This window comes from Cibotium barometz, chromosome 37 (assembly GCF_041138505.1).
Source record: "Cibotium barometz isolate CiBa-2024 chromosome 37, ASM4113850v1, whole genome shotgun sequence".
NCBI lineage: Eukaryota > Viridiplantae > Streptophyta > Polypodiopsida > Cyatheales > Cibotiaceae > Cibotium > Cibotium barometz.
In genome coordinates, this window is record NC_141082.1 from 10,087,401 (window position 1) to 10,103,809 (window position 16,409).

At 45.6% G+C, this 16,409-nt stretch overlaps 1 protein-coding gene across 1 annotated transcript in view; it reads left to right on the forward strand.

The window, feature by feature from the left end:
* LOC147616926 (uncharacterized) overlaps positions 1-16,409 on the forward strand; it is an 80,900-nt gene that overhangs the window by 17,279 nt on the left and 47,212 nt on the right. The gene's annotated exons all lie outside the window — the stretch shown is intronic.

Genomic DNA, 16,409 nt, shown 5'->3' on the forward strand with positions numbered 1-16,409 from the left:
GATTGTCCCCGACACTTCCCAAGAACCTTCGTACACCTTTGAAGTTGGTAGGTACATGCCTTTCTTGTTCCAAAACATGAATGTGCTTTCACTATACCATTATGGGAAGAGGTTTCTCTTGTACCAAGACGGGCACAAGCTTTCTTATATGAGCGTGAACAGGCATGTAGCTGAGTGATGTGGTTTTAAAACTCGAACGGGGGAGGTCCTGAGTTCAATCCCTAGTGGCCACCTGTCTGTATTGTGGCCATACCTGTCGGTATTGTGGCCATAGTTGCAAGCTCTTTCTACCTACGGGTGGGCATGTAAAAACTACCTCTAGGCGTGGGTGGGTATGGGTATCCAATATCGCGACTACAGGTGGATGTACTCAAGGGGGGAGAAAGCTTTCCTATACCAATTCGAGCACAAGTCTTGGTCATTGCCTTGCAACTAAAATACGAGGGCCACTATCACTAGTTTGTGACTATTGTTGCCTTGTGACATCCCTTGGGAGTTATATCATTGCCTTGTTATATCCACCAAACACCATATCGCGACGTTGTGATATTTTCAAGCAATCATGTTTGTCGTGACGTTTTCTAGGAGCCATGTCATTGCCTCGTGAAATCCCTCTTGCCTTTAATCAATTGACTGGAATTGAACAACTTTCAAATATAATACGAGAATGCCAAATACTTCATAAAAGAAGCTGTATTGTTTCATAATACAGTAGTTCGATATCCCACTTTCTGTTGATCGTCGCTAGACACCAAATATAAGGAAATAAACAAAAACCTAATTATGACTAACAAGAGTTATATCACTTGGAAAGCCAACATCAATTAAATGATGTCTTTTCTCAAGCACGGAAATGATCTTCTTTGTCTTCGAGAATTTCTTGGCACTTTGTATATATAGTCACATTTGAAGCATCTCTTCTTGCTTGCAAAGAAATCTATTGCTTGAACAATTCCAAAAATCAGTTCCTTGTTGTCCTGGTTCTTTTTGAGAACCATCCCGTGAAGATTTGGCATCCTATTTGCCATCGTGTGCTTGACCACATAAAAATCAAGATCTTTGGGTATTGCAGTCATTCATCACCAATCATCACTATAGACTTACTGTGTGTTGCAAGTACTCACAAAAGAAGCTACTAAAACGAGGAATGCAGCACGTGCATACTTGGCGCGTAGTGAGGATGACTATAGAGAAAATGCAGCTATCCCACATATCTTGGTATCCCCACAGGTGGTTCAACAAGAGCACAATGTTTATGGCAGTGGTCAAAATGTATGTCAAATGCCATTGCCGGCTGAAAATGTGCATGCACAACACATGCAACATGGGTTGCAATTTTCTGTTGGTGCAGGACCCAGGTATTCTGCCTATCTCTCATGTTGCTCATGTCCTCGAGTATGCTCGTGAGGGAGAAGTTATGGGTGAGAATGCACCAATGCATGTTGAGGGGCCAGCCATGCCTTATGCTTACAGGGCACATGTTTCTTTACGGAGTGCATTACCTTTTGTTCCCAAAATGTGCCGATTACAAGGGCTGTCCAAATGGACATGCACAGAGGAAACATGTTGAGATGCAGGCGAATGCATCAAAGTCTTGTGACTTCAAAGCCGGAGACAAATCTGTTAAGTTTGATACATATCTTGGGAAATATGATGCATCAAAGGCACTTGCTTTTATGGCCGAGTTTAATATTGCCTTCAGTGATGATGATTTCGCTTAGAAATCCATGATCCTGCATGCAAGCATGTTTATGAAAGGGATTGCTGCTCATTGGTGGCTTATCGAGAAGCTCTCCCCATATCTTGTTAGAACATGGGAAGAGTTTATACAAAGGTTTTATACCTAGTTCTCACCTCCCAATGTATTAAATGAGATAACAATGAAGTGGGATTTGGTGAATGGTGAATGCGTATGTGCATAAGTTTTGGAAAGTGCTTTTGGCGGTGTCTCCATTTATGCATGTTCCAGAGGTAGAAAGAAAGAGAAGGTTTCAATTGGGATTACAACCCGTGTACAAAGCGGGACTACAAATTTATCCTAGTTACATCTTACAACAGCTACTAATCACAACCGCCACTACCACCGAGCAATTGGAACTCAAGTTGAGTTGATCCAACAAGGCTAAACCCTCATTTCAAGGCAAAGAGACGGCTGTCCCAAACCTTGAAATTCGTGGACAGCCACCGAAAAAGGACCAAAACCAAGTCAAAAATGGTCCAAAGGAATAAGTTTCCTAAGAAGCGTCTCTTCAAAGTGGCAAACTATGGCCTCATTGTTGAGCAGAAAGAGCAGTATATGTGCGAGGGCAAATGCTTTACTTGTGGAAGAACTGAGCATATAGCAAAAGCATGCCCAAACAAGAAGAAGCGTGATAATGTGGATGCACCGAAGCCCAATGTGTGTTAGAAGTCATCTCTCGTCTATTTTTATACACCAGGGCCTTTGTTGTGGGTGTGCCCGCCCTTATGAGGTGTTTTCTCATTTTTCCTCACTCTCTGTATTTTTCCCCTATTTTTTTCCATTTTTCTGTGGCTTGGGAGGCATCCCTGAGTTGGCAGGAGGATCCAGTTGCTGGCCGACTGTATCAGCATGTGTGTGTTTCCATTCTGGAGCTGGCCGACTGCTGTTGCAGGTCGTGGATGCCCAGTCGGCTGCCTCACAACTGGCCGACTGGCTGCATATGCTGGTCATGGAGATTCAGGACCAGTCAGCTGCCTGTAGCACAGGCCGATTGGTATATGGGGCCATATAAATAGGCCCCCAGTCCCCCATCCAGTTTTGTATCATACTCCGGGATCTTCTTGTGTATATAGAGCAGAGTTACACGCCTATATCTCTCTCTCTCTTGTGCTGTATTTTTTCTCCATGTGTTTTGCTCTTGTGTTCCCAGATCTGGTCATCATCTCTGTTGCGTATTCTGACATGGTATCAGAGCCTAGGCTCTAGATAGTTCTTGGGATTTGTGTGAGCAAGAGGGGGACTGTTGTGTTGTTGATTGGTGGACTGTTTGGGACTGTTCGGGAAGAGGAGAAGCAAGAGGACGGCGGGCTGATTTGCTGGACAGCCACTTGCAGGTATTAGTTCTTCTTTGTTCCCACCCACCCACCCTTTTCAGAGTACATCCCTGCAATGGCAGATCTGTTTGAGATGGCCGAGAGGCATGCGAAGATCCCGACACTCCCCACGTTCCCGGTGGACTGTCAGTTGAACGGGAACAACTACGGCATATGGAAGGTTATGATGGAATCTGTTCTGGAGTCTTACGACCTCGCCGATTTTGTCGTTGTTGGGGTTCCACGGCCGGAAGTAGAGGAAGGGGAGTTACCGTCGATCCAAAAGGACCGGGAGGCTCAAACACAGATGTGGAATCGTGTCAACGCCAGGGTCCGTTCATTTATCTTTCTCAACTGCACACCACAGGTAATCAATCATGTAAAGCATATGACGCTGGCCAGAGGTATATGGCAGCATTTGGCCTCTCTTTACAACAGGGTATCGCCTATGAAGAGGATTTTCTTGGAAGTACAGATGCGGGTTATGAACCCTGCAAAGTCGTCGACGATGCGGGAGCATATTAACAAGCTGCAGGCTCTTCAGTACGAAGTTCTTTAGGCTGGGAAGGAGATATCGTCAGAGGACATGGCCATAACGTTGCTGTCGCACTTGCCCTCTCTGTACTCAGCATTTTACTCGTCTTTGATTACCAGTGGCAGGCTCAGCACCATCACGTGGGAGGAGCTTGTGCCCATGGTCCTGGACCAAGAGGAACGATTCACGAACCCTCCTTAGGGTGGAGGATCGGAGGCCTTAATTGACCAACGGTCGAAAGGCCGTAACACGGGCAAAGGGAAGGCTTCGTCGGAGAAGTCTTCTGAGAAGAAGTCCGTTACTGACTGCGAGAAACTAAAGGCAGAGAGAACCTGTAATGATTGTGGCGAGAAAGGCCACTATTGGAGGCAGTGTCCCAAGCGGAAGACAGAGAAGGGTGAAGATTCCTCAGCAGCAATCATGAAGACTCCGGCTTTTGTGCACCTGGAGGTGGTGGACACTGATGTTTCATTTTCTTCAGGCAGGGAGGAGATTGGAGGACTCTCCGCAACGGATACTCGAGAGTGGATTCTAGATAGTGGTGCTTCCAGGCACACGACTCCTTCCCGTTCCGGTTTACAGGATCTCTGCAGGCTTTCTGGTCACATTCTTACTGGGGATACATCCACTGTCCCAGTTCACAGTGAGGGCAGGATGGAGATAGTTCCCGATGGCAGAGGGGGGAAGCATTCCTCCCAGGTATTGTATGTTCCGGCACTTGGTTTTTATCTGTTGTTAGTGCATCAAGTTTGCAAGACTAGCGTACGGGTGGAGTTTGATGAGCTTTTTGTTGCTCTCCGGGACAAAGCAACAGGCTAGGTGGTTTGGGAAGCGGAGTGGAGAATGGAGTTTACAAGCTTTCAGCACTCTCTCTCCCAGGTCCTCAGGTTTGTGATGAGTGGTAGTCTGGTAATGGCCACTTGTGTGTGGATACGTTGCAGGTGTAGGCTTTTCGGGACCAGATGGTGGATAGCTTGCCAGTAGATGGCAGCAGTTGGCAGGAACTTTCCAGTATTGATGTTGGTAGTTCTTGTGTTCGTCAGTCAGAGGAAACCGAACAGGTAACATAAGTGGAAATGGAGAGAAATGGTGGAAAAACAAAGTTTTCAGCCTCCAAAAATCCTCATGAAGAGAAAACACAAATTTTCTCTTAATAAGTAAGTGAATTGGGGTCCAATCAGGTGAGGGGACATGGGGAGATGCCCATTTATGAGTAAGAAGGGAGGATCAGGTCTTGGACATTGAGTCTTGTCTGCCTCGGGACTTTAGTGAGTGTGAACTTGGAAGCGGTCATAATTTATAAGTGACTTTTGGGCGCCCAAACTTTAATGAAGTGGGAACGCACTCACTTATAAATATTGGCTAAGTCTTAAGGGCTATTTGAGCCTAGATTGGGTACTACTTACCACCTGTTCACATGCCACACAACCATGTCAGCAGACAGTTTGACACGCAAGGTTCACGGGCGGGCGTTCCCTAGCCCGGAACTACACATAGGTCATGCAGGCATGAAAACAGCATGCAATTTCATTTGCAGGCAAGCACATAAAGATGCTATGCAATGCAGCATTGGCATGAGCAATTTCCTTTCATGAAACCATATAAGACCAGGCGCGTCCAGGCAAGTATATGCAATACCAGACCTAGTGGAAAGCCAATCCTCCAGGCGTTTCCGGGCATGTACACAAAGGCACAAGTCCCATCGGAAAGCCAAGTCCTCCAGATATTCCGGGCATGATAACATCAAGTCCCAGCGGAATATCATATCCAACTATACAGCATGACATGTGTCAATCACATGCATAGGCACATTCCATAAGCCATGGACACCAATCCAATATGTACATAGTGTGAAAGCAAGAGTGAACCATTCGGGTGGCCAAATGGTGACATACCAGATTGGACGGGAGCTTCCTGATGAGGTAGTTGAGCTCATGGTTGCGGATGACTCTTTGGGAGGCAGGATCGCGTTTTCTGTGGTTTCTGCGGCATGCGAAGGATCATGGACTCTTGTACACAGGAGGGGGATTGTTGGATGGAGTCCGACTCCACGGTTGGAGTGATTCAGTTTGGGGAGGAGATCCGGACACAAGGAGATCTACTTCAAGCCCAGGAGCAGTTTTACGGAGCAGTAAGAGGCAGTCATCTTTTGCCTTGTCGCGGACAGAGGCAGAGTACCGGGCTGCTTGTGATGCTGCTTGGGAGGTGGTGAGGATGCAGAGGTTGCATTGCAGGTATGGGCTTCCACTGGAGGAACCCATGGTCATCCAGAGGCACTTTGTTCGTGAACAGATTGTTGCTGATGACATCTTGCTAGAGTTCTGTTCGACGGAGGACAGTACAGTGGACCTCTTCACGAAGTCGCTATCTCAGGATTTGCTCAGGCGGCATCCCAGCTCCCTGTGGTTGGTTTCATAGCCAGGAGCTGAGAGGGGGTGTTAGAAGTCATCTCCTGTCTATTTTTATACACCAGGGCCTTTGTTGTGGGTGTGCCCGCCCTTATGAGGTGTTTTCTCATTTTTCCCCACTCTCCGTATTTTTCCCCTATTTTTTCCCATTTTTCTGTGGCTTGGGAGGCAGCCCTGAGTTGGCAGGAGGATCCAGTTGCATCAGCATGTGTGTGTTTCCATTCTGGAGCTGGCCGACTGTTGTTGCAGGTCGTGGATGTCCAGTCGGCTGCCTCACAACTGGCCGACTGGCTGCATATGCTGTCGTGGAGATTCAAGACCAGTCAGCTGCCTGTAGCACAGGCCGACTGGTATATGGGGCCATATAAATAGGCCTCCAGTCCCCCATCCAGTTTTGTATCATACTCCGGGATCTTCTTGTGTATATAGAGCAGAGTTACATTTTTTCAGAGATCCATCCCCCTCCCAGCCCCTACACGGTAGGGAATTACTCTCCAGAGAGCAGAGACACTTAGAGCCCGCAGGAGACAGAGGACACCTGGCTTTCGGACACCACGCCTATACCAGAGAGAGATGATAGAGATCAGAGCTCAGTTTCACAGAGAGGGTGCGGAGCGACTGGCTCGCTTCAGAGCACACCCAGGCATGTTCTTCAGGGAGCTATGGACACCCCCTTCACTGATGTATACCATTTTATACCCCCAGTATGGTACAGGATGGAGCTAGCTAGGTTGCATATCATGATTGTATACTCCATGCATATAGCTTTGCATTCTCCTAGTAGTAGAGCTCCATCCCCTGCACACCCAGATTCAGCTTTTTTTGTTCAGTACTTTTTCATTTTGTTGGGATGACAGAGGATACCCCATATACAGGTACTCCGATTTGTCTCATAGGCCGAGTTCGGTCTTTTGGAAGACGTTAATAAAATCTTTCTTTCTTTCTTTCTTTCTCTCTCTAGTGCTGTATTTTTTCTGCATGCGTTTTGCTCGTGTTTCCAGATCTGGTCAGTATCTCCGCTGCGTATTCTGACAATGTGCACATGGTTCCCAATGTGCAAGGGAATACTTTACATGATAGTAAAGACAAGGTTGTATGTAAAGCTTATGAACAGCTTGCTTTGTTTAAGTTTGACAATTATGCAATTGAGAACTTTATATCTACACAAATGGTAGCTGCTTTGGGTATTGAAGTAGGGAACATGGGTCCTCAAATTGAAGCAGGGATTGCCTTTGTTGGTAAAGAAGTGCAAGTTATACCAATCATTGGCAAGTTGCATATATACATTCAAGGCTATTTGGATCATGAAAACTTTCTTGTAGCGTCTTTGAATGGCTGTGATGTATTTCTTCAAAAGCCTTGGCACACGCGCATTGATCCAGGCAAGGCTCACAATACCAACAAGATCACCTTGATGCATAAGGGCCGAGAGCATGTGATTGATGTTGATGAAGAGGATGATATTAAGAAAGTAAATGAGAAAGGGTGTTTCTGTGTACTTGATTTTTGTTCAGGATTATGTTGAAGAAACTTGATCTTGTACAAAAATCACTTTTTGTATCTCATGTACAACTGCTGTAGAGAGTAAAACGCAGATGAAAGAAAGAGAGAGAAGCTGTGTAACTCTGCTATATACACTAGAGAAAATCTCAGAAATATACAATGGGAAATGTGGGGGCAAGGGGCCATTTTATATGACCCCAGGCTACTGGTCGGCTAGCTAAAACAGGTCGATAGCAGTCCATGCTCACGACCAGCCAAAGGGCAGTCCCCGATCAACAAACAAGCAAGTTGGCCAGGTGCCTGAAGTCGGCCAGGACACTTGGACAGGTCGGGAACCAGAGCATGCAGTCGGCTAGCTTCTGAGGACAGTTGACAGTCCTCCAGTCCTCGGGAAAAAATGGGAAAATACATCGAGAGTGAGGAAAAATGGAAAAACACCAAAACGGGCAGGCACACCCACAACAGAGGCCCTGGTATAGTGTACAGACAGGAGATGATTGCTAACACCCCCTCTTAGCTCCTGGATGTGGAACCAACCGCAGTGAGCTGGAGTGCTGCCTGAGCATAGCCTGAGGTAGAGACCTTGTGAACAGGTCCGTCGCATTGTCCTCCGTCGAACAATAAAGAAGCAAGATGTCACCAGCCAAGATCTTCTCACGAACAAAATGATATTGTATCTCTATATGCTTGGTTTGGGCATGGAAGACCGCGTTCCGAGCAATAGCGATACAGCTTTGGTTATCGCACTGGATGACCGTGGGCTCCTTTTGTGGAAACCCAATCTCGCCAAGCAACCTCCGCAACCACACAACCTCGCAAGCAGCACCACAAGCAGCTCGGTACTCTGCCTCTGTAGACGACAAGGCAATAGTTGGCTGTCTCTTGCTGCTCCATGAAACAGCTCCTGAGCCGATGGTAAATTGTAGCCTAATGTAGATCTTCTCATGTGTGGATCTCCTCGCCAATCTGAGTCACTCCAACCTTGGAGCCGAACTCGGTCCTTCGTTTCACCTCCAGTGTTGTAGAAGAGTCCAAGATTCTTCGTACCCTGTAGATACCGCAAGATCCGCAATCGTGCGTCCCAATGAGACTTCAACGGCGTTTGCATAAACGAGCTCAACAGCCCCATAGGAAAGCTCAAGTCCAATCTGGTGTTCAGCAACCAGATCAATGAACCAACTAGCTTTTGGTACAGAGAGGCATCAACTGGCTCACAAGGATCATTTACTGTAAGCTTCGTGTTCGGGTCCATCGGTGACGTGATAGGCTTGCAGTTCTCCATCCCAAAGGCCTCAAGCAACTCATGGACATAATGCTGCTGAGAGACAAAGAATCCCCTCTGGGTCTGCAAGATCTCCAATTCCAAGAAGAAGTGGAGTAAGCCTGAATCGGTCATCTCAAACTCCTCTGAAGGCAGCCTTCGTCACAAGTATGTGCTCCACATGATCGCCAGTGAGAATGAGGTCATTCACATACAGGATGATCAACGTGACCATACCGTGTTCTCGAAAGAGATACAAGTTAGGATCTGCAACTGATCTCTAAAATCCAGTGCGTAGAAAGAAGGAATCAATCTTTTGATTCCAAGCCCTGCGTAAGACCATACAAGGCCTTCCGCCTATAAACCGTTCCCTTTGATCCTGGAACCTCAAAGCTTGGAGGCTGTTCAACATACACCTCCTGCAGGTCACCATTAAGGAACAGAGATTTCACATCCATCTGATATACGGGCGTCCGCTGAGAAGAAGCAAGGGCAAGAACAGTCCGAATCGTGGGCATCCTTTTGCTGTCGGTGCAAAGGTATCCTCATAGTCGATGCCAGGCCGCTGAGCATAACCCTTAGCCACAAGTCTGGCTTTGTGTTTGTCCACCGACCCATCCGACGTATACTTGGTCTTATAGACCCACTTGACACCAATGACAAACCGTTTTGACGGCCTCGGAACCAACTCCCAAGTTTTATTCTTCTCTATGGCATCCAATTCTACTTGCATGGCTTTCCTCCAAGTATCCTGTGCAAGGGCTTCCTTGACGGAAGTGGGCTCCATAGTTGCCAGGCGTTTCATGAAACGCGTTTCAAAAACGTTTCATAAAGGTTTCTTTCAAATCCCAGAAGTTTCAAAAACGTTTCATACAAAACGGGGGGTTACAGGCCAAAATTTATATATAAGTTTATAATGTGTAAAAAATATGTTGCCTTCTCTCCAAAACAATATTAAACATGCATCATTTACACATTAAAACATGTTTTCAAGTAAAAACTAAAGAATCTGGGTAAAAAACGCCTAAATCGTACAGTTCCCAAGTTCCCAAGTGGACATGAATGAAACGCGTTTCATTCGTATGACACGTTTACGCAACGTTTCGTTACATTCAAACTGAATGAAACGCGTTTCATTGCAACTATGGTGGGCTCTTTGTCCCACATGATACGAGACATCAAAGCATAGTTTACCTGTAAGAGCTCCGCTGAATGACTTTTTTCACGAACTCTATGCGATCTTTGAGGTCCATCCTTTGTGGTTCATTCGTAGGGAAGCTCTGTAAGACCCGACTCCCGAAGGGTGTCTAACAACCACTTGGGTACTCGAACAGAACGCGGAGCCTCCTGCTCCTGCGGGGGCTCATCTCCAGCCGTGGGCTCAACCTCCTCAACTGACTGAGCCTGTCCAATTGCAACTATCGACTGGGAATCATCATCAGACTCGTCTGGGTCTCCAAGAAGTGGTGGCTCATCAACAGTGGAAGCTGGAACATGCTCATCAAAAACCACATCTTTGTTGAAAACGACCTCGTTCCTCTCCGGATCATACAACCTGTATTCCTTGGAAAGAGAGTTATATCCCACAAAAACAAGCTTTTGGGACTTTGAGTCAAGCTTCCCTCTTTGCTTCTTTGGAATGTGAACATATGTATCACTTCCAAACACACAGAAATGGGAGACATCTGGTTTCCTGCCAAAATACGCCTCAAAGGGAGTCATGTTCGGTACTGAAGTCGTCGGAGTGGTTGAGGATATGGATAGCCGTAGCCACAGTCTCTCCCCAAAGTGGACGAGGAAGATCACGATGTTCCAACATTGTCCTCGCCATCTTCACTACAGTCCTGTTCTTACGCTCAACTACATTCTCTGAAGGCGAACCTGTATTGGCCAGCTCCCGCTTGATGCCACGTTCCGCACAAAACCGCACAAATGCATTGGAAGAAAACTCTCCTCCCTTGTCAGTCCTAAGAGTCTTTATCTGCAAGCTAGACTCTTTCTCCACCATCACATGCCACTCACGTGTCAATCACATGCATAGGCACATTCCATAAGCCATGGACATGGACACCAATCCAATATGTATATAGTGTGAAAGCAAGAGTGAACCATTCGGGTGACCAAATGGTGACAGTATGAGTGAGCTACCTAGCCTATTAGGTGGTGAGCTACCTGGCACACGATCAATGCGATGATGTTCCGATCGTATGAGTGACCATCTTCATGATCTGCGCATCACCGACGTACTCACCCATCTCTAGCTCCTAGCTCGGATGTGTGTACATGCCCGGAAACGCTTGGAGGATTGACTTTCCACTGGGTCTGGTATCGCATATACTTGCCTGGAAACGCCTGGTCTTATATGGTTTCATGAACGGAAATTGCTCATGCCAATGCTGCATTGCATAGCATCTTTATGTGCTTGCCTGCAAATGAAATTGCATGCTGTTTTCATGCCTGCATGACCTATGTGTAGTTCCGGGCTAGGGGACGTGCGCCCGTGAACCGTGCGTGTGAAACTGTCTGCTGACATGGTTGTGTGGCATGTGAACAGGTGGTAAGTATTACCCAATCTAGGCTCAAATAGCCCTTAGGACTTGGCCAATATTTATAAGTGAGTGCGTTCCGTTTGGGCGCCCAAAAGTCACTTATAAATTATGACCGCTTGCAAGTTCACACTCACTGAAGTCCCGAGGCGGACAAGACTCAATGTCTAGGACCTGATCCTCCCTTTTTACTCATAAATGGGCATCTCCCCATGTCCCCTCACCTGATTGGACCCCAATTCACTTACTTATTAAGAGAAAATTCGTGTTCTCTCTTCATGAGGATTTTTTGAGGCTGAAAACTCTGTTTTTCCACCATTTCTCTCCATTTCCAAGCTCTCCATAGCCATACCCAACTTGCTAGGGTGTTTTCCAAGCTTCCAAGAGTGTTTGCAAGTGCTAATCACTCTCCTACTCACTCCCAATGACTGAAATTCAGCAAAACAGCTCTCATTTTTGTTGTAATTTCTGGTCTTTTTGCTGAAAACCCTAATTTCAGCCTTCCTTTCTCAAATTGAACCATAGGGGAAGCTTTCCCAGGGTTCCCTTCATCCTCTTGAAGACGTTTGTCGCGAAGGATTGCGGCAAATCGAAGATATCAACACTTCTAAAGCTTCCAACGCGAAGGCTTCCGCTTGCAACAACTTCTATGAAGACTGGTAAGCTAATTGGACAATGTGTTGTCATTACTTATTCAGTAGAAGGGCATGACTCCTTGTTTAGCCGCCCTGTGTAGTATTACTCTTGTCCTATGTGCTCTTGAAGATGTTGCTACCTTGCTTGGTAGAACATAGAGCCAATGGTAGAGAATATGGGCACTGAAGTCGGGCCGGGCATCAAGGCAGCTCCTTGGTGATCTACATCGACATACCATTGTTTTCTAAATGCTGAATTTCATATGCATTGGCATGGAGGATTTGGCAATGAATGCCCGTGAAGCTATGTATTGAATTTCTCCAATAGTAATACAAATTACTCAAGGGAGGGGTCGGCCGTTCCGGCTCATTGTGTGTCTCTTGTCAATTCAGCAATTTACTTCTTGTATGTGAGCAAGTGTCCTTCAAATCTTAGTGTATTTAAGTGTATTGATTAGCGTTGTGTTTAACCAAGTTACACATACGATCGGAACATCATCGGATTGATCTTGTGCCAGGTAGCCACCTAATAGGCTAACCTATCGTGAGGTGCATTCCAAAGAGAGGAGATCATGAAGTCGGTAAATGAATTTCTTGAGAAGGATTTGGTTCAACCAAGCTCTTCGCCATATTGTTCACCCGTCCTCTTGGTTCAAAAGAAGGATGGATCTTTTTGTATCTGTATGGATTATAGAGCTTTGAATAAGCTCACCATCAAGAATCGGTTTTCAATCCCACGCATAGACGACATTCTTGACAAGTTGGATAGATCGACATGGTTTAGCCGAATTGATTTCAAGAGGGGTATCATCTAGTGTATGTGGTGCCTGAAGATGTACATAAACCCGCTTTTAGGACAACATTTGGGCTTTATGAGTATCTTATTATACTTTTTGGTCCTTTCTTTTATGAGAAAAAGATCCATCTATTAGTTGACAAAAAAAAACAGCCACTACAGGCTAAGTACAACCACAAAGGTCTAGATACAAACTCGCCTCCATGTACGGGCGAGGGTCAAAGAATCAAGGGGTGGAGAAAGATGCACTTTTCCTCTGGCTGGCCGCTCTATAAGGAGAAGGCTATCTCATACAGGGGGAGGGGGAGGGGGAGGGAATAACCACATAGGTGGTGTGTAGTGTCAAGTGGGCTCACCATTATGCCTTTTGGTCTAACGAATGCCTTGGCTACATTCAATAGAATGATGGATCGCATGTTCCGTGGGTACAAGAAATTTATAGGCGTCTTCGTTGATGACATCCTTTTCTCGAAGACTGAAGAAGAGCATAGAGCTCATTTGAGTATTGTTTTTGAAGAACTCTATAAGCATAAACTCTTCATAAATGCAAAGAAGAATGAGTTCTTCTTGTCAGAGATACACTATCTTGGGCATATTGTGTCCAAAGACGGAGTGCGGATGGATCCTGCAAAGATTAGCACAATTCGGAATTGGCCTAAATTGAGATCAGTGCAGAGATTCGTAGTTTTCTTGGGCACTTTGCATGGATTGCTTCGTCTTTGAAGGCTATATTGGAATGGACTGATGTTGAGAGAGGTGAAGATGCAACTACACATGGTTGAGTGTTGATCATTTCGCATTTGCAAAAGCCATTCAGTGTAGAATGTTATGCATCTGGAAATTGCATAGAAGCTGTCCTAAATCAAGAGAGACATATTGTGGCTTATGAGTTTTGTAGATTGCATGATGCATGCTCTCACTTTTGGCATTTATGAGAAAAAGCTCCTAGCTGTAATTCATGTACTAACCATAGGGAAACATTACCTTCTTGGAGCTGATTTCACTTGAAGACAGATCATAGAGTTTGAGGTATTTTCTTACTCAAACTAAATTGTGAGAGAACCATATGAGGATGGCTAGCTTCCTCTCCATGTTTTATTTTCAAATCTTGCACACCCCAAGAAAGAAGAATGTAGTGGTAGATGCATTGTCACGAAAGCCGTATATAGCAGCTATCTCGGTTGCCTATCATGGGGATTTGTTTGCCATGCGTGATTTGTACCATATGGATGTTGATTTTGCCACTATTTGGGTTGATTTGATGATTGGTCATACACATGCCTTCTTTGTGATCAAAGAGGGTTATCTTATGAAAGATAATTGCCTATGTGTGGTGCCTAACAAGAGACAAAGGGTTTTGGATGAGTGCCATGCTCCTCCATATGTTGGTCATGGAGGCATAATACCTACTTTACACATGATTGAGCAATATTTCAGCTGCATTTCCTTTGGCTAGGTATGCGGAAGGACATAGAGACACATGTACGTGCATGTATCATCTGTCAAAGGGTGAAATTTGATAGGCAAAAGGCACCATGGTTGCTTCAGCCATTGCTAATTCCCACGCAGCCATGGAAAAGTATTACAATGGATTTCATTATGGACTTACCATGGCCCAACAAGGTAATGATGCTATTTGGACAATTGTGGACAGGTGTAGCAAGCAAGTTCACTTCTTGCCGGTCAAGAAGACCATCAAAGCTGAGCATATTGTAGCATGCAATAGGTTGATTCTCATAATGCGCAATAAAGCCTTCTTTAAACCTATGAGTTTATCCAATCCAATTTACTTTGAGAGAGAAGAGAAGAGAGAAAGAACATAGAGAGTTGACACCAGATTTGGTCCCCACTGAAGAGCCTCCCCCTGCAAGTAGGAGTATTTGCTTGTATTTTTTTGGAGAACTTTGTACAACGAGTATGAATGATGCGTGAGGACTGCCCAAGGCAAGGACGAAGGAGACCGAACGCAGGCTGAACCATATGTTGTCCAAGCTACCTTGAATAACTCTTCGATGACCACTATGCAAACCCATAAGCGAGGGATGCACATATGCTGGTTGAATGCTGAAGAGGATCTTCGCAAGGCCTTGGGACTGTAGCACAGTAAAGTGCTGAATGCTGAATGTATGCACAAGAGGCTAGAGGCTCTAGGCACACACTTCTTTTCTTGGAATGCTTGTAGACTGATTTGTGTAGAATGATTTATGCTGGGAACTAGGTGCATGCTTATATATGATTTTTACTGCGGGTGGTTGGTTTGCTACTACTGATGCTGTCGGCTTGTTTATTGGACAAGGAAATTGCTATTTTAATAGCATTAAAGACTGCACATGTTTCCAATGCTGTCCCTTAGTGCTGGCCGAGTACTACTTGTAAGCCTTTTATGCTGGTCGACTATTGCTTGTAAGCCTTTTATGCTGGCCGACTACTGTATGGAGGCTTCTGTAGGCTGTTGACTGGCTCCCAGGCCATCCATGGTTTTTTTATGATGGTCGACATGCTGGATAGGACAGTTATGCTGGCTGACCTGCTCATGTGAGTTGGCATAGGGTGTATAGATCCATCTGCAAGGCAACTCCCATGATGGCGTGCTTGATGGGCTGGCCCATGTGCATATGCCCCTTATGATGCTTGCTAATGCAGTACCTAATGCTAGCGTTGACCTCTACATGTACCTATCTGATGAATTTACCAAGTGGATAAGAGGATTGACACATGCAGATGCTCTCTGGCTTTGGAGATTGAACTACGTAGCTCATGCTTGGCATGTCCCGGATTGGGGCTCATAATGGGGCCACGGCATACGACAAAAGATAATCCTAGTGTAGAAATGTTGTATTGATGTGGAGCCAGCATGTCACATAGCACTCTAGTGTAGGGTGCATGTGACATTCCCTCCTGCTTAGCTTGGCGGCAGGTTCATGGCTTCCAAGTAGTCCGCTAGGAGTTGCGGGTACTTTGGAAAGAACTCTTCGTCGAGCCATACGGCTTCATGGATACTGTGGTCCTTGAACTTCGTGTAGAACTGTCTGTCTTCGATCAAATCCACGCTTCCATGTGGAGGAGAATGTGCTTAGACTCAATAACTTTGGCTTTGTCTACCACGTCCGGTTGTTGCTGATCTGCAATATCTTGCAAAGCTAGACAAACATAGGGCTTCAACCAAGAAACATGGAAAACATTGTGCATAGTCCAACTATCTGGAATATCTTGCAAAACTAGACAAACATAGGGCTTCAACCAAGAAACATGGAAAACATTGTGCATAGTCCAACTATCTGGAAGCTTAAGGTTCATGGAGACATCACTGATCTTTTTAATGATAGGAAAGGGTCCGAAGTTATGAAAGGAGAGTTTGGGACAATGTTTGCCCACTTGCTTCATTCTCTGCTTCATTATCCGGAGATATATCCAATCCCCTTCTTTATAGTTGACATCTCGTCTGGACTTGTTGGCTTGGTGTATGCTTCTTGTGCTTTGGCAAGGCGCTCCTTGACGGATTCAATGATCTCTAAAAAATTTTCGGTGGTCTTGTTGGCCTCCAAGGAAGGTGACACCATTCTTATAAGAAGTGACGAGAAACGATGGCCAAATGCTACCTCATACGGAGTCCGACCAATGCTAGATGAATGAGTGTCGTTTAGGATGGCCTGAACCAAAGGACGATAATG